At 43.1% G+C, this 18,913-nt stretch overlaps 1 long non-coding RNA gene across 3 annotated transcripts; it reads right to left on the bottom strand.

Moving 5' to 3' along the window:
* Positions 1–8,385: 8,385 nt before the first annotated feature.
* Positions 8,386–14,255, bottom strand: LOC102551858 (uncharacterized). Of its 3 annotated transcripts, XR_005504817.2 has the most exons (4): positions 14,155–14,255; positions 13,396–13,571; positions 12,974–13,041; positions 8,386–8,462 (listed from the first exon to the last, which is right to left on the bottom strand). It is a non-coding gene; the product is annotated as an uncharacterized LOC102551858 (long non-coding RNA). The 3 variants fall into 3 exon arrangements; XR_354094.4 differs by lacking the exon at positions 8,386–8,462 and having other exon boundaries at positions 12,923–13,041; XR_005504818.2 differs by lacking the exon at positions 8,386–8,462 and having other exon boundaries at positions 12,923–13,041; positions 14,028–14,242.
* Between the last annotated feature and the right edge of the window lie 4,658 nt (positions 14,256–18,913).

Here is an 18,913-nt window from a genome sequence, read left to right as displayed (position 1 = left end):
AAGAAACAAAATTCATATGGCACAATTCAGTAAAAGAGTGTGAAAAAAACAAAGCAGGTCACAAGAATGATAAAGATATGCACAACCACTTAACCCCAGTTGGGAGCCTAGAGCAATCTTCCTTTTATTACCAAGAGCCCAAAAGACTGAGAAACAGTCTTTACAGAGATAACTACTGGATAACACGTGCTCTGGCTCTTGGGTGACGAGCACAGGAAGGAAAGAGACTTGGTCCCCTCTTGCAGTCTCAGCTTGGCTCTCATGCAGTGTGACCTGAAGGACTCTTGGCATCATTGTGCAGCAGGAACAATTTGCATCTTCAGGGGCTGTCTTAATGTCTGGGGATACTTTTGAGTGCCTAGGACATGGCAGAGGCGCACACGGGGCAGCATCTTCCCTTTTTGTCTTTGAGACGGGGTTTCTGTGTAGCTCTGGCTGCCCCAGAACCTTTTTATAGACCAGGCTGGCCTCATATTCACAGAACTTCACCTCTCAAGTGCTGGGATTCAAGGCATGGTTCCTTTTTTCTGCTTTTAAGGAATCAAGAAGTATCTGGTTTGATCCATACACTCCGTGCACACTGTAGGAAGTATCATTATACCGTAATAATAAAGACAGGCTTTCAATGAGCTCAGTGTCTGTAGGACGAATTGGACATGTGGGTGGGCTGCTATAATCGAACAAACCACGTCATCTCATAGGAACAGGAAAATCCTTGGGAGAATACAGGACCCATTGCTTATAGAGAGGCTCTGCTCGTAGAAGGGACAAGCATGCAGTCTAGAGGAGGATCTGTGGCATGATCGCAAACACTCTCAAGCTGTGAACAGGAGGCTCTGTTTCCCTTTAAGCTGAGTTTAAATTGTTCCCAAGTTACAGTTCTGGAGGAGGTGGGACTGCTCAAAGACTGGACCACTCCTGTATTCTGTCAGCCAACTTCTTCAAAGCATTTACTCAGACAGTGGGGTAAGCAGAGAGTTGAATAGAGGTGGAGAGAGAGAGAGAGAGAGAGAGAGAGAGAGAGAGAGAGAGAGAGAGAAGAAAGGACATGCCTGCCATGTACTCTTCGAGTAAACCAAAGTTCTTCACATTTTCTCCTCTAACTGGAAAGATAGAGATAAATCCCCATAGATTGTCCTGAGATTAGGACATTTCATCCCTTCATTCTTTCAGTTTAATGAAGGTTTGTTGGATGTATATTGAGTGTGTTAAACTGGGTGCTGTTCTGTGTTTTGGGAGGAAATAGCGTTTGACACTAGGCATCTGCAGGGAATTGTCTCCTTCCCAATAAACAGGAAAGTACAGATGTCCATTTAAGCTATTGTCACAGGATGGCAATCTCACAATCCACAGTTGGGCTCATAACGAGTGTTCTCTGAATACCCAAGTCAGGACACAATAGTCCCTAAAATTCCAAACTGAAACTCACATGCATACGAAAGAAAATACAGTTTTTTTTTCCTCTCATCTCTCTGTCCTTCCTGGTGAGCCCCCACTCTACAGGTATGCGGGCAAATAACTAAGAAAACGTCTGGGTGCATTTGATTCCAACCCAGAAATATAAATACGCCACATGGCTAATCGTTTGTCTTTCCAAATGCAGTTCAGTATCAATTGACCCAGGGTCTCCCTCAGTTCTCAGAAAGTACAGCGTTGAGGAATGGGTGGCAGGATTCATCAGTTCTCACAGGTACACAGTGAGTGGGACACAGACCCCTGGCTCTAGTCTGTCTCACAGGGCCACGAGTGGCAGGCAGTGTGCTCTGGCTTTACTCTCCTTTGTCGGGGTCTCCTGGACTTTTGAGGCTGACTCTACCACTCTCACCTTGACCATCTGATGGTGTTGGAACTAGTGGGTATATGCCACAGCCACACCATATTAAAAGCTGTGAAACTGAATCCCAGACATCAACCCTGCCTGTTCATACCTCATCTTCTAGGGAGGAGCCAACCACTCTGGCCTCTGTATTTTCCAAGTTCGCATCCCTATTTTGCAGACAGTCACCCCTCTAAGGCTTGATCAGTTCATTTTCTGCTTTCCACACTCTCTTCAAGCATCCTTCAAATGTTGCCAGCACTAAAAATGTAGTTTCTCTCTCTGTCCCTTTCTACCTAGATATTTCTCGTGTAAAATGCTTTGCGATCCCCAGATGCACTTACTCAGCAATAAAATAATCAAAATACAAAAAACAAAAAGAACAAAGAGAAAGCCCTCCTGTCCTTCTCTAAAAAGCCCATCTTGCTGAAACAGACAAGAATTCATCTACCCCCAGCTGCTGGGCCAGTGATCTCTATGGCAATGGTACATAAGATGCAGCAGTAACAATGATTAGAGAAGGAAATTACACTCATATATTTAATATCTACAAAGAGCATACCACTTTTAAGATAATAGAATGTATCTCTTTGTCCTCTAATTGAGTAGCTCAAGGACTGCAGCTCTGCTGGTCGCCTCTGGGGAAACTGTGGCAGGGTTTTCAAGCTCAAATAGGTTTTGGGAATGCTGAGTTAAACAAAGTTAACTCAGTTTATTTAATGTGGAACCATCGGAGCCTTTAATATGCTAATGCGTTCTGTGAATTTTGATACGATGTTTCCCAAACTTATTTGCTCATAGGATACTTGTTTATAACTCCCGGGAACCTTCGATCTGCAAACTTCAGGAGTGAAGGACCTTGAAGATTCTTTGTCCTTAAAATCCTGAATGTGCCCATTGCTACGTTCCTTCCTCATTAAGGAAGCACGGGCAAGCATCAGAAGAGCGTCTACTTCCAATTTGTTTCCCACCTTTTTTCCCCTCCCCCCTCCCCCACCTGGGCTTCCCTTCCAGCTATAGTTTCCATGACATCAGGGTGGCAAGCAGAAAGTACCTGGGAGTTAGGCAGTTAATGACTAGAAACTTAAAAGACTTCATTCCAATTCAAGCAAATAAGTGGGAACCCTTCCCCACCCTCACCAACCCCCCAACCCGGAGAAAAAAAATCAAAGGACCAAATTCCCAAGCTTCTCTGGGAATTCTCTAATGGTGTCGCCGACCCGGGCTCCCCTTATGAAGGATGGGAAATAGAAGATGGCTCATAGTTGAGGAATGCAAACTAAGGATCTCGTGACTTTCCATATAAAAATACATATGGTGTAAGATTACCGCCTAGTTCCCCTGCAATAAGAAGGAATGCTAATATACCCTGCATGTGGGAACAAGGGGACCAATCTGGGTGGACGGAAAGCCTGGAGCAACCGGAACGCTGTGGCCAAACAACTTCGCAGAGAACATAATGATCTTAAAATAGGTTCTGTGAAGGGAACATTACCTAAGGAAAAAATAATGGGAACGCAGGGGACGTGGATGAGTTTCTAGGGAGGACAGTGATGGATGAGAGGAAATGACAGGAGAAAGCCATACACAGCCAGGATAATGGGCCCAGTGACCCTTTTACCTTCCTCAAACTTTTCTTCTGCCCTTGTGTAACTAGAGAAGCCTGACCTGACAGAGCAAAAAGTGTATTGGGGGACGGTAGGAGGGGGGATGGGGAGTGGGGAATTGATGCTTCTCATGCAGCCACATGTGGGCTGAAAATATAACTCATAAAGTAAAGAAGAGAGAATCATCCCGTTGCACATATATCTGTGAAAGGGGATTGATTTACATGCATGGTGTTGGCATGAGAAAGCCTCCCACATCCTCGGGAAAGCAGGGGAAAGCTGCAGGGCACCAGGAGGAGTCTATCTTCTTGGACGTTCTGGGCTTCCATGTCTTGAAGCAACAAAGCTCTCTTTAAAATGAAGGAGAGCACTTTTTGTCCCTAACCCTTGCCATTCTTGTCCCTCAGATCTTCACAAAGTAAACCATGATATCTGCATTACTTTCCAAGTCCTTTATTCATGATGACCAGTTGGTAGCACTCTGAATATAGCGGGTAAAACACTGCCGCTGGCCTGTGGGCATACTGTCTCCTAGCAGAAGCCTCAGTCAAGATAGGATGGTACCTTGAACTGTCTAATGGAGATGGCTCTTACAATGTGAAGTAAATTACTCATCCTAAAGCTATTGCTTCTGAGTGTCGAGAATTTTGGAAAAGCGTGTCTTCTTTCAGACCAGATCAACTTTTTGGCCCCCATTGTCATCTGTACCTTACACCCTACCTACTCTTGTTCCTACTTAGTACTGCTCCACAGCACAAGACTGTAGACGGGAAGGCCAGGAGAACAATGCTCTGTACCCCTTTGGCCACAGTAGTCACTTGATTCAGTCTGGATCAACTTGGTATGGTATTTTGGGTATAGCCAAATGACCAAGGCTAAACTACCCACAATCCTCCCTCCAGATGTCTGGGGGTGGGTGTAAGGGAAGAACCAAGGGGATGTTGTCTCCAAGTAAGACTTAAGTCTTACTGTCTTCCTAAATCCAAAGCTACATGCTCATCCCATGCAAGTAAAACACTTCCGAGTAAGTCAAAGACCTTGGTAGATGGGATGAGAGCCTCAGTTTCCTTTTCTTACTCCATAAGAATATTTATAAAAATGGTGGAAGTGCCAGACCAGAAACATGGCAGTGAAACACTGACATTTGGAAAGATTATGCTCTGTTGGGATAAGTAAACATCAATGATCAATAATAACTAGTGAATTTCAAATGTCCACCGTTCTGTAAAATGAAGTGACCCCAAACAAGAAGGCTAGGATCTGGGGAAAGGAAGGACACAGGCAAGCACTGAGGGTGTCTGGGAATTGACTCATGCTCCCAGAAAGCTGGCTTTGCCATTTGAGTCCTGCAGAACTGGTGGCTACTTGCTTTTTAAGATGTCTGTCCTCCCTGCTGGCTAACAGGCTGATGGCAGTCTGTTGATTTGATACTGTCAGTGGGATAGACTTTGGTACTCTTTATTCTTCAGACTGGGGCCTTACGAAGTAGCAAATGCATAAGACAAAATGTTGTCTAAATAAAATAAAACGCAGAGAGATGAGACAAAGAGCCCCGAAGGGGGAAAATAGTTTAAATTCTATTCTGATAACTTCAGAACCCTAAGAATATCAAAAATTCCTTCTAAATCAAAACTCATGGAAATACTAAAACTTGAATGCTGGTGTGGTGTTGAAGAACATGTACTTTTGTTGAACGAATGTAGAAGCTTATCAAAATCAATCTGTTCTGTTATGCAAATTAGCACTGGGCTAGCCCTACCGGGATATTCTTTGCTTTGTTGAAATGTTTCCAAGTATAGTGGGGCCACTGTCCGCTGGTTTCTAGCAGATAATTCACATTTGCCAACTCTCATTTGTGTGTGGCTATGGTAACTCATATTGAAGGCCTGTCTTCTTATCTTGCTCAATGGACGAGCTAATCCAATTACCATTTTTTACAGCATACACTATGCATTCGGTGTCTTAAATCCCAGGTAGCCTTTGAATGGCTCCTAATATGAATGGCTGTACAATTTATCTTGTGAAAGAACACACATGTTCTTTGTATTCAGGTACCACAGCTAGCTGCTAGCTTTTTTTTTTTAAAAAGCATTTCTTTACATGCATAAAGTCATCTCATCTAATAACAATATTGATAACCAGCTTACCGATCTTTATTGAATCTTCTACATATACTTCGGAATTGGGGAAATAAATGACCATTTCGCTTGATGTGAATAGTCTTTATCTCACTTAACATGTGATAAGAACTGTCATCGAGGAAGAAAAGGGGAATTATATATTCGTGAACTTCTATTTATGAATGCTACAGTTAGTTCACACAATAAATACCTTTTTTTTTTTGGCCAAAGACACAGAGTCTTTAAATTATTTGATAGTATTCCACAACAAAACCACTGAAGGCAAGATGCAAAAAGAAATAGTGCAACTCACTTATAATTAAGACAAAGTTGAAAAGTGAAAAGAAATTGGCTTACTCTCGGTAGTGCTGCTGTTGAACTGTCATCTCTGAGCTTATATAATTAGTGAAAGGATGTTAATTGAATTATGGCAATTAAGTCTGTCTTGAGACAAGAGAGTCCCTTCTGATTGAGGAGACTATGGTGGTGGTGCAGCCATTCTTCCCCGTAGGAAAGTTTGGGGCTCTGTCTCATCTTGCCCCCTTAGTAATTTAGCCACCACAATGTGGCCAAATTTGGATTTCTCAGGTGTTAATTATCCACTTTGTGGGTTGTTGGGCCTTGGATTCTCTCCTCCTTTCTCTGGGGTTACAGGGTTGACGGCATCAGTGTGTAGGTTGGATCCCAAGAGGCCGTGCGATTGACATCTGTGAGTTTTTTGTTAGCACACAGCTTCATCAGAGTAAGATAAAGCAGTGGGAGGAAATGAAAATATTTGGGGAGCCGATGTAGAGAGAGCAGTTATCTCTTCAGCCCTTTCTGTAATAAAGCCATTGTTGATTGAAGTATTGAGAACACACTGAAGCAGAAGTTCACATGAGTCCAGTGCTGTCTGGGAACTGTAATTAGCCAGGTGAGCTCCTCTTTACTGATGCTGCAGGAGGAGAGAGGCACATGGACCTCAGGTCTTGCCCCTGACCACTACTAATTAAGTTGCCTTGGGAAATTTCCTTATTCTCTGGGAATACATTTACAATACAAGACGAGATCACCACAGTCCTTTTAAACTCCAAACTTCCATACTTTGGTCCTATTCACAAATTCACAGCCATGTTTTCTGAGGTTTTTGGATGTGGAGTGTGAACCTTCTGCACTCGGGGTTTGTGGGTAGAATGTGTGTGCACCAGTCAGGCTGGTGGAAAGGGAGAAGCTTCTATGACTGCCACCTGGAGTGGCCTTGAAAAGCAAAGTGCCAAATTTTCAGATGAGGATCATACATCCAGGTCCTGGAACAACATCTTGAGAGAAATTCTGTAAGCAGGGCCAGTTGCTTCAATCCACAGGCTTCACCACCCATAGAATATGGGGTCCTTAAACAAAATAAAGAGTTTTACAATGGCAGAGCATTGATGCAGGACTGAGTGATGGTGCAGGTCACACATCCATGAACTTTGTGCCTCGCGTGGTTCTGACATGGTTGAATCCTGTGTTCCAGGGCTGAACCAGCAATATCCTCCCCTCGGGGCTCCCCAAATCTGCCGGGCTTGCTCCAAGTGAGTCTGCTTCTCATTCAGTCCAGTTCCCTTCTTGCTTTTTTTTTTTTAAACAATGTTGCTAACTGTATAAATATTTTACAGTTCCCCTAAGAAAAGTTTCCAAGGGGCCCATGTTGAAGGGGCAAATCTTTGAAAGGATTTTTCCATAGCAATTAAAACCTTTCAAAGAACCAAGAACTCCCCAGCCTCACTTCTGTGCAACAAACCTCAGAGCTTTCTGCACTGTTTGGATGGCTCCGGGTCTGAAAGTAAGCCAGCCTCTTTGTTTAGTGACTTTGTGGGTTTCCGATAGACATTTGGAATTTAAATTCATTAGATACAGGACAGAGCTGTGGATGGGACCGGTGGAAGGTTTGGCAATGCTGTGATCAGAAACTCTAGCCCCCATTTCCTGTATCTCATTTACAGGGGTAAGAGGACTGTAAATCAGACCAAAGCTCATTTCGGCTTCCCAGATGAAGTTGAACGTAGAGTCTGACTTATGCATATACCATTTTTAGTTAACGCACCAATAAAAATAATTGTGCAAGCCTAAATTTGGAAGTGTTCCCAGCGTTTATGACAAAACTTAATAAAGCCAGGCGCATTGAATGTAATACGGGAATTTTATTGAAATGAAATTAGTCCGTCGTGTAAGCGCCACAGTTTCTTCAGATTTCTTGGACTTCATATGAGAACTCTCCTGGGGACCCTAATAGGGTCCTGCAAAGATTCAAGTGCAGGCTGCAGACGAGGGAGGCTCGCAGTGCCTAGCTTGGCCTGCTCTGAGCTGTGTGGCAGCTCTTCCAGCATTACTCAGTTAACCCCAGGGTGTAGGCAGCAGACAGGCTGTTGCGGTTTTACTCAAAACATGGGAGTCCTGGGGAGATGGGAGTGGGGCTTCATTTGCAGTGTTAGGAAACAGTGGCTGTGGCAGTAACCTATTACGTAATTTCCCTGGGGAGGCAGCAGGCCACAGCCAGTGAATGTGTCCATGCCTGTGTAGTGTGGTGGCTTGCCTGTGTTTAGAGACTAAAGCCAGGGTGCCGTGCGATGCCTTTTTTGACTGGTCAGCACAGGAGACACCAGATGCATTTTTGGAATTTAAGATTGTGGGTGGCAGTGCAGAGATAAGGGAACTTAAGAAAGAATTCCACTTTTGATGTGCTGTCTTATTTACAGTAGCTCTCACACTCAGTAATCACATAAATACTTCCTGCGGTGCTTGTTTAAAAAAAAATCTACACCTAATCCCCAATTCAAAATACTTCAGTTCCTTTCTATACACACCCAAACCAACGAATCTCTACGTGCTTCTGTAAGGCGGTTTAATAGTCTCTGTCAACAGCAACTTCAATGGAGCTGGTTGTCTGTAGCAGCAAACCTGTATATTTAATAAAAAGCCGGGTGGGTTACCCTTGCTTTTGTGCTTGACATAGGGTCTCACTGTCTAACCCAAGCAAGTCTGAAAGTCATGATCAGGGGCCCCAGCCTCCCGAGCCCTGGGATTGCAGGCCTGTGTCACCATGTTCAGCTTGTAGAGTTCTTTCCACAGGGGAGCCATGTGAGGGACCTACCAGATGATTTTCTGAGTTCGGACTTGTCTCTGGGTAGTTTTGTACCCTGTTTAAAAACAACTCAGGGACAAGTACCAGATTTATTTCATAGCTTGTATTGGTACAGAGTTACTATCGGGAGGTCTACGCAAATTCTTTCTTGCTGAAATGTGAGCCTGTTTCCATTTTGGAAAGGAGAATGCTTGAGTACTGTGTTGTTAATAATCCCTTGTCTTTTGAAGGGAGCTTAGAGTTATTTCCCTACAAGTCTGTCAGGCAGGCAGCCTTGCCCATGGCTCGGGGGGTCAGTTTCCAGACTCACAGGTCCAAGGTGACTGATTTAGGCCTGGTCTGTGGGTCTCCTCAGAGGGCCTTCTCCAGAACCATAGTGATGGGGCCCTGGGAATTTAAAGAGCTGCCCTTGGACACTGACATCACCCCAGCCACAGTTCAAATAGAACACATTCTCCTATTCCCCTTCTCTTAAGCTTTTTCCCATTTTGTCTGTGCTTTGTGCCTTTGATTAACAGACACCAAATCCTGCCCAGTCTATGAGGCTAAACCAGAGGTCAAGTTGGGCAATTAAAATGGAGAATGAATGGTGTCTTTCCTCTTGACAGTGGATAGTAATGGATAGCTTTGGAGGAGGCTCCCACCATTTGCACTTGTGTGTTCATGCCCTTTTGAGTATAAGAAGGACTTGTGACTTGACTATAACCAGCAAAATATAGTCAAGCTGATAGATATGACATGGCGTGGCAGTTTATGTATATGACTGATGTGCTAGAAAAAGCTACCATGCAGGCTCTTCCTGATGATCTGATAAAGGAAATGGCTAGGTTGGGAGAGTTCATATGGCAAAAGAGCATGGTGGATTCTAGGAGCTGAAGGCACTCTCTCAGCAATAGATAGCTGTGGCCCTCTGTTCAACTTCAAGGGAATGAAATCTCTTAACCTCCCCCAATGAATTTTGGAGCAGGTTCTTCGCCAGCAGCCTGACCATTAGCACTCATCCTGGATAGGCAGGATCCATCAGGGATCCAAAGGACCCGATGCAACTGTTTGTATTCCTGGCTCATTGGAATGTGCAAGATAATATATGCTGTTGTTTTAAGCTACAAATTATTAGCCACTGTATTACTTACTATCGATGTGATAAAACACCATGACCAAGGCAACTTTTAGAAGAAAGAGTTTATTTGGGTTTATGGTTCAAGATTGTTGGCATCCATTATGGTGGGGACACTAAAGCAGCAGTGGCAGACAAGGAAGCTAGAGCTGAAAGCTGAAAGCTCAGTGCTCAGATCTCAAACCACAAGTGGGAGGCAGAGAGAACGAACTAGAAATAGTACATTATTTTCAAAACTTCAAAAACCTGTCCCAGGGACACATTTTCTCCAACAAGGCCATACTTCCTAACCTTATGCAAACAGTGCCACTAACTGGGACCAAGCATTCAAACTCTAGCCTATGAGAGACATACTCATTCAGTGGCATTTACTCACTGTCTTTCAGGATCAACACTGTTTAAAAGTCTAAACTCTTTTATGAAACTCAAGGCAATCTCGTAACCGTAAGTCCCTCTAAGTGCAAATATTCTTCCACCACATGATGGCACAGAGTATACACCACCATTCCAAGTGGGAAGAATGGGGGCACAGTGGGGACATACTTGATCAAAGAAAGACAGAACCACCAGGACAAATGCCAAAGTCTGCAGCTTCGTGTCTGGTGCCTAATGGCTGAGATGACTCGGGACTTCATCTTTGCTGCCTGTATAACGTACTATTTTCTCTTGGTTTCATTGTCCCACTCTCCATGTGCAACTCTCATCTGCAGATATCCCATGGCATCTCAAACATTTTAGGTTCTCCAGTGAGGCTCAGGGCTTCCCTACCACATCTCCCAGCTGTATGTCAGACCTCCCCTTATCTCATCACAAACCTTTAATGAAACCTTAACATTCCTGATGTACTCTTTCTCATCATACTGTATATTCTATATCCCACTTGATCTTTTTCACTGTGGACTTATGTATTACTAATTAATAATATCAACACCATAGAGCCAATATGTTGCCTTGAAATTTCCTCTCCCCCAAAATTAACTTGTTACTTTTTAATTTAGCCTTGGGCAAGTTCTTAGGACAAGGGCAGAAGGTAGCCAAATTCTTTGCCAAACTATCACAGGAATATCTTCTAGCACAGTTGTTAATATTCTCCCTGCCATTCTGAAACCTATTGACCTAGGCTTCCAAAGTTCATGTAGATTTCAGTACTAATGCCTTATGAACTCCTGTAGGATAGGTCATTAAGCCCTACTCATAGAATTTAAACACTTTTCTACTCCAAAGTCTCAGCATTATCCATTTTCCTCACACAGAGAGAACGATTAGGTCTGTCACAGCAATAGCCCATTCCCTGGTGCCAATCTCTTAGTTACTCTTCTATCGTTACATAAAACCAAGGCAACTTACAGAGAAAGTGGTTTATTTGGGCCTATGGTTCCTGAGGGATAAGAGTCTATCCTGTCCGGGAATTGTGGAAGCAGGTAGAAGGAACTGTTGATAAGTGAGAGCTCACATCTTGAACTACAAGCACAAAAAGCGAATGAACTAGGAATGGTATTGTCTTTTGAACCTCAAAGCCTATCTACCAGTGTTGTACATCATCTAGCAAGACTATACCTTCTAAACCACCTCAAATAGTGCCACATCTAAGCCTACAGGGGGCATTTTAACTCAAACTACCACAGACACCAAAAGAAAATAAGCAAATTAAGATTTGACTGACATGGCACTATGTGTGGGGAGTGAGGTGGCCCTCGTAGGCTGATAGATTTGAATGTTTGATCAACAGGGAGTGGCACAATTAGAAGGTGTGACCTTGTTGGAGGAAGTGTATAACTGGGGGTGGGCTCTGAAATTTCAAAAAGTTCAAGTGAAGCCCGGTTGCTCTTTCTCTTTCTGCTGCCTGTGGATCTAGATGTAGAACCCGCAGCTCCTCTAGCACCATGTCTGCCTGCATACTGCCATGCTTCCTGCCTTGATGATAATGGACCAAACCTCTGAATTGTGAGTCCCCAATTAAATATGTTCCTTTATAAATGTTTCCCTGGTCCTGGTGTCTCTTCACAGCAACAGAACGTTGACTAAGACAGGGAGCATCTGTGGATTTTGGAGAAACTCTTTCCAGAAGTATTCAACCTGTTTGTCAAGCTCCAGAGGTATACTTTTAAATATTTGGGGTCATGCTTTAAATAAATTTCATTTACATAAAAGCTATTTCCCTTTAAAATTAGTTATTATTATAATAGCAATTATCATTAATTTACTGTATGTTAGCCACACTGCTAAGTATGTATTAGTATGTATAAAGTGATAATTTAATTCTCCTAATGATTCTGTTGGGTGTGCAATGTTATTAATTCCATTTTATGGATGAATAAGCAAGGCACTGAGAAGAAAGCTAATCTTCTTGAGGCCACAAACTCATAAGTGAGTTTTCCAGGAGGAGAAGGATAAAAGGAAAAATGAACAAGACGGAAAAGAATCAGTCTTGAGGGGCAAGCCTATAATCCCCATTACTACTTAGAAAGGCTGAGGCGGAAGGTCACAAGGTGGGCGCCAGTCTAGGCTACAGAGTCAGGCGAAACCGAGACATAACTTAGCCAGACTTGTTTCTACATGAAAAGTTAAAAGAAAAATGTTGGTAGAGTGGAGTTTCTGGGTCTGTGGTAGAGCATTTGCCCAACACGCATGAGGCCCTATGTTCAATCCTCAGTAATGAGTGAAAAAAAAATAAGGCTATTCCCTTTTGGTAGCCACTTGGTTTCTGTATGTCTTCCATTTATAGAGTTATATACTATGAAAATGCTGCAAGGTGCAGGTCTCCTGTCTCACTATACATCTGAAAGAGTCTACGGGAATGCACCCTAGATATATTTTCCCTAATGAACAGCAAGGACTAAGGCAATGTAAGGGAGTATTACTAATTTATAAAGGTAGAAATTATGAGAGTTCAAGCTTCTGAGACACATGAACTGTCAGAAAACCTATTAACTTCTGGCAAATTGTAAAGTTCTCCCCCCCCACCTCCTATTCTTTTCTTTCATCAGATGCTGAGTTTTCCTAAGTATTCTTTTGCAAATGAGGAATTAAAAACTCAGTTTGTCACGGTCAAAGCTTACTTAGTATTGGGTCCATGCGTGTGTCCTGGAGTGACACTCTGTTACCTTCAGAAATAGCAACACAACATCCCAAGCTGGCAGGAAACCTCTGAGTCACCCCTTGTATTCATAGCCCCTAAATTTAATCAAACATTCCAAAATATCTGCTTACATATTTTAAAAAGTTCGCTTGACCTCAAGAATCCCAGTCCAATTCAGCCAAAAGTTTTTCAGCGAGTCCTGGGGGGACAGAGGAAAGCTGGTTAAACACTCTTCATTTTGTAGATGAAAACAACAACAACAACAACAACAACAATCTAAGACCGAGGAAAGCTGAACTGTCTATGGTTAAAAGATTAGAAGTAACAGATGAGGGATTTGAGATCCCGCTCCACTATTCCACGTGCAGGCCCTGTTTACCACACTACCGGAATGCTATATATATTTTTTCTTCTCAAAGGTCTGTAATGAGAAAACGTAACATGGGACATCTTTCCCTATCTCTTACTCTCAGGTAGACAGGAAAATATGCAGTCAACATTACTTAATGTTTCCTGACAGCGGGCCCCACACTGTGTGGGTTCCTTAACTCACTGGAAGCTGCTGCCTGCCCAAGCGTTTCTCCATGATCAAACCTTCCCCCTCGGATGCTTCTTTTGTTGTTATTTCCCATGTCCCATCTCAGCAGTGTTCTCAGGGAGTGTCCCCATGGTCTGAGCTTCTCATGGCTGGGGTAATTGAAGCGACTGTTCCTTCTACTTACAGCCGACCTGGAGAAACAGGGGTGGGGGAACAGAAAGGAAAGTCATAGCAGAAGAAATTTTGTTTTGAACCTTGAACCTCTAGACCTTGGAGACAGTAACTCAGTTTCAGCTTCACAAGCTAGGTCCTCAGCTGGCAGGTCCCATCAGCCTGCCTGACACCATCTTATTCATTTTTCCAGTGACATTGACTGAGTCCTTCCTGTGTTCTAAGCACTACCCTTGGCACTGAGGATGAAATCACCAGCTTGATCTCTTTCCTCAAAATACAAGTATTTCAATGGAGGCCCCCGACCGGAGAGTACATGCTTGCGATCATGAATGAGTTATATGGGAACATACAGAAAGACAGTCTAAGATTGTGTGTATGTTATTTATTGCTGCATAACAAATTGCCCCAGACTTGGCAGTTTAAAACAACAAATTCTGATTATCTCATGCAGTGTCTGAGGGCCAGGGGCTTACTGGGTAGCTTTGGCTCTCAGTCAATCATGAGCTTGTTGTCAAGATGTCATCTGGGACTGTAGTCTACAGGCTTCACTATAGAAATAGAAGAACCTCCCCCAGCAAGGTCGCTCACATGACTTCTGACCTTAGTTCTCTTTCACATGGAACCCTCCTCTGGGCCAATCACAACAAGGCAACCCCTTTTTCTTCCTCCTAGCACGCAATTTAAGAGCAAGTGGGACAGATGTCAAGGATTGTTTGTGACCTAACCTCATAATTGTTTTGCTGTCACTTCTGCCATATTCTGTTGGTCATAATGTAACCATTGTATGAGGCATCTACACAAAAATGTAAAGTCAAGGAAAGGGGTTCATTGGGGACCATCATGAAAACTTGCCACCACCATCAGTCTAGGAAGATTAGTCAAACCTCCATCCTCCCCCAGTAGAAGCCAAGATTGTAAAAAGGAAGAGAACTCCGACCTGTGGTTCATGCAAATTCCTATTAGCTTGCCAACCTTCTAACAAGGAGTGTCTTCTCTCCCATCACAATCTGTCTTTTTCTGGATGCCTAAGGTGGCCAAGTGTCCCTCTGTTGGCCTCAACCAGTCTGAAAGAAAACCATTTTCTGAGTCGGGAGGAATGCGATATGAGAATATGCTAAACTCTGGCTAGTGCATCCCAAAGAGCTTTATTTGGATTCTGCTAAGAGTTATATAGAATGGCAAACTGTAGAGGCCCTGTGATGGCTAATCTTGGTGTCAACTTGATTTGATCTGGAATCAACTAAAATACAAGCTGCTGAACTCTCCAGGAGTGAGGGATTTGTCTTGATCAGATTATCTGAAGCAGGAATGCAATGTTTAAACCATAGCTTGTGGTGTTTCCTGTCTTTAACCATAGAATTGATCCCTAGGAAGAGCCCTGTATTGCTGAGTTATAGTCTGTGCTGGAGTTAAAGTAGATGGGGGCAGATTCTGGTGTCATTGCAACCCCCAGTGTGCAAGGAAGCCATGGCTGCTTACGGAACTCCCATGGTCCGTTGTTTCTGTCTCCAGGCAGGGAGTACCCTGCTCTGGGCTGAGACTGGATTGCTCTAGCTTCTAAGAATTGGATTGTCATATCAACAAGAAACTAGCCAACTAGTTGTGAGACACAGCTGCTGTTGCAAGTGAATGGTAGATGCCAGCAAACTGTACTAAAAAGCAAGCTATTGAATACTCAGAACAGATCACTTGGCAGTTGTTTGAGTTTGCAGGTTATTTACCTCTGGTGTGTGTAGTAACAGCACGGTATCAGCAGTCTGAAGCCTCTCTGTCAAGCACAACACGTGCTGCTTTTCCCTACACAGCTTTCCATTACTCCTTGTCCTTGAGCCACACAGCCAAGGTCTGTGGGACAAACAGTAAGTAGTCTCCAAGCAGTTTGCCTTGGTGTCTGTGAGTTCACACGTGCTGTGTGTTACAGACGTAAACACTGAACGCTGCGGACACCCTCGTAGAATCTACCTCTGTCCTCTCCACTGTTCTTGGGAATCTTAGTCTACGCTACTAATGAAATACCTATTTTTTTTTCTGTCGAGTGTGTGACCATCCAAAATAAAGGCTTTTTTTTTTTAATGAGGCTTCTCAATTTCCTAGTAACAAAATTAACAAGTTATGAGCAAGAACATGTGAATGTGAGGAACAGCATCTAGGACCCAATCTCCCAATGAGAGTTTGGGAGCTTTACTCCTCTCCTCCTTATCTATTATGGTCCTTGAAACCTGGCTATGATAGCTAGGCGTGCAGCTGCCTATGCTGAACTCAGGAGAAGGAACCCATAGTCGATGAATAATGAAAGGAAGTTTCAGCAGAGAAATTAAAAAAAAAAAACCAGTTATATTTAACCTTTTTGAAGGTAAAAATGGCTGAAATGGCTACAGTTCAGAAAGGGAAGAAGGATTCTGGATTCATATTCTGAAAGTCTTCAGAGCTTGATATAGACTCCAAATTACCTTTTTTGTTCCAAATCCATGAGATTTTGATACTGTAGCTTATTATTTATGGGTTTATGGAAAATTCTATCCTTCTTTTAGGCCATCTGAATCTTTAAAATGTCTTCTTTACAAGGGTTAATGTGACTGTGTCTTCCTTGAGCAACGCTGAAACTATGTGGTCTACAAGGGCACCCCCCCAGTAAAGCTACCTCCAGGCCTGTGTTCTCTGAGTTGATGTTTCTTGTGCGGACGCACTCACACCGCGGGCTTTCTTGGAGCGTCCGACGCCCTAACGTCATCCCTGGGTGGGAGGTTTTCTAAACAGTGACCTGTCACTTCCATCTTAAAAGGCGCTAAACTCTTCTCTCCGTTTACATGTTTACGTATTGATTGTGATTAACGTTGTTCTTGGGGAGGGGGCTAAGCAAATGCACGTGTGTTTTCCTCCCACTGCCTCTGTTGCTCATTAAGCTCTGAGTTCACATGTCTCTCACCCCAGAACATCAATTGTATAATATGCTGAGTAATCAGTTAGCACGAGGCAACGGTCTCATTTGCATTCTATTGTTAACTCACACGGGGGTTGAAACTGGACCTTTGGCTCAAATCAAAGGAAAAAAAATCACCGCTATCTATGTGTAATATACTTACATATCAGACATTATACTAGGAGAAAAAAATTAAACTTTACAACTAATACACAAGGCAAAAGGTGTTGTAGCAATCGAGAAAAATTAATACCTGGTAAAACAGAAAATAAATACATTGAAAAGATATTTGAGAGTTCATAGACCCATCTTCAACCCGGACATATCAACTAAGAAATCTTAGAGGCTTTAAAGAATGTTTCTCACACAAGAGCATTTGGTGTTGGAGGGAAAGTTGCAAGGCCTTGCTTCGTGCACACATTGAGCAAGTCAGCTGGCAGTACGTGTTCTCTCGTGATTATCAGGACCTCCTCTAGCCTCAACACTGTGTAAGCACGTGGGGCTAGAGAGTGGATGACGATAGGGACAGTCCTTCCTTACACTGGTTTATCTTAGTAATTCTTCAGTGACAGACACACCTAGCCAGTGGTAAACACACAAGGCAGGCGCTGGTTTGTAAAGATTGTTGTCTGTCTTACTGAGACGAGAAAACCTTTCTGTTGGAGTGAGGAGACCCTACCTTGTGAAAGAAACTGTTCTGTCTATTGTTCTGCATGGCCACCAGCTCCACCATCTAGAAGGTTTTCGGACCTTACCATTTTAGCCACTTCTAACTTGAGGAGGGGAAGAAAAGTTCCCATGGGAAATGCATGGTTTTCAAAGCCCACCTCTTACTGATAATCGTCTCACTTTATCTCACTGATAAAGCTTACTGATGTGCTGACGAAGCTTATAGGTTTCATGGGTACAGTTCTGTCACAACCCTGATAGACTTCTAACCTATTTGCTCAAAGTCGGCTTCTTCCTGGTTAGAACTCTCAGGTATGAGTCATGTTTTCTTTTCACCCTTACCCCTGCTCCATTTCCTCATTGCCTTGGGGCTGTCTAGCTTAGACAGCGAGGAGGCTTCACTTCTGATTTGTTCTTAGATGCAAAGCTGAGTCTTTTTCAATTGTACTCCTTACTATTTGGGTTTTAGTAGCAGTTGAATTTCCCAGCCTTTCAACACCTCTCGTTTCTGGTGTTCAGTTTTATTTTTACTTGAAAAGAAGCCAACTCTTGCCTCAGTTCCTCTGCCCCTTGGTGAATTGCCACCAGCATTCTGTTTTCTAACCCTTTCCCCTAGAGCGGAAGAACCAGCATGCACTTGGCCTACCTTCTGAGTTGTATCAAGGGGCAATATCATCAAAGGATTCTGCCACTGCCTAACTTATCTTCATCTTCCCAGCCTCCAAAGTCCATTCGACTGCTGTTCCCGCCCTTGTCGCTGAACCGTACTATACATTTTGCATTTGTGATATGGCAATATTCCAGTTAGAGTTGGGGCAACTTTAGCTGCTACAAAGATAAACCCTGAAATCTCAACAGCATAAACCACAGGCTTATTTCTTAGTCCCTGAAATCTGATTAGTGAAGAGGCTCAGCTCCCTGCAGCCATTGAGGAACTAGGCGCATGAAAGCCACGCCATGCTCACCCTGTGAGTGCTAGCTTATACTGCCGGACTAGCCAGCTCATAGCTGGAGGGAAAGAGATTATAAGCTGACTGCTGAGAGGTTTCCATAGCTTACACTCAGAAGGAGAATATGTTCCTTTGACCCTTGACCTACTAAATAACTTTAACTCTAAGTAGAAGATAAAAGAACCAGTTTTAAAAGTATGGCTGTGTGCAAAAGAAAAAGAAAAATGGGTGAGAAACGTTGAGTCTCACTTCTTAAATGTTCTGAATCTTCATCTTTCATAAAGTACATTCTAAATTTTACTGTGACAATTGCAAATCGTTCTTTATCCGAAGGGATTCATGATCTCGGCCCATCTCTTAGCAGTGTTCATCTTTAGGTATTATTTCTTTTCTTTTAGGCTCACAGGCTGGAATAAGTCTCATGGAAACCCATGTTTATCTCATTGCTTCGTAGAATTTTTTTCTTTCTGAGACTGAATAGTGACATCTATTTGACAGAGAGATTTGCCTTTATAATAAGACACTTTAGGTGACACTGAAATTACATGACAATGTTTTAAAAGACAGCCAGCTATTACAAGGCAAAATGTTGAATCCTTTCCTCTCTGGAGGACAGGCCCTTTCATTGGTTTCATACTAATAAGAAAAAGTGTGATATGCAGAAAGCTGTCTACAATTTTGTTCTTCTGTAGATGAAGTTAAAGAGTCTGTGTCTAAGGCAATCAATCTTTAGAAAGAGAGTGGGATGGCAAAGGGAAGGAGAGGGAACACAAGAGGGCAGAAGGGAGGGGAGAGAGAAGAGGCTTTCTCTTTCTGATAC

The sequence above is a fragment of the Rattus norvegicus genome, chromosome 5 (genome assembly GCF_036323735.1).
Source record: "Rattus norvegicus strain BN/NHsdMcwi chromosome 5, GRCr8, whole genome shotgun sequence".
Taxonomy (NCBI): Eukaryota; Metazoa; Chordata; class Mammalia; order Rodentia; family Muridae; genus Rattus; species Rattus norvegicus.
This window is presented reverse-complemented; position numbering and strand designations above follow the sequence as displayed.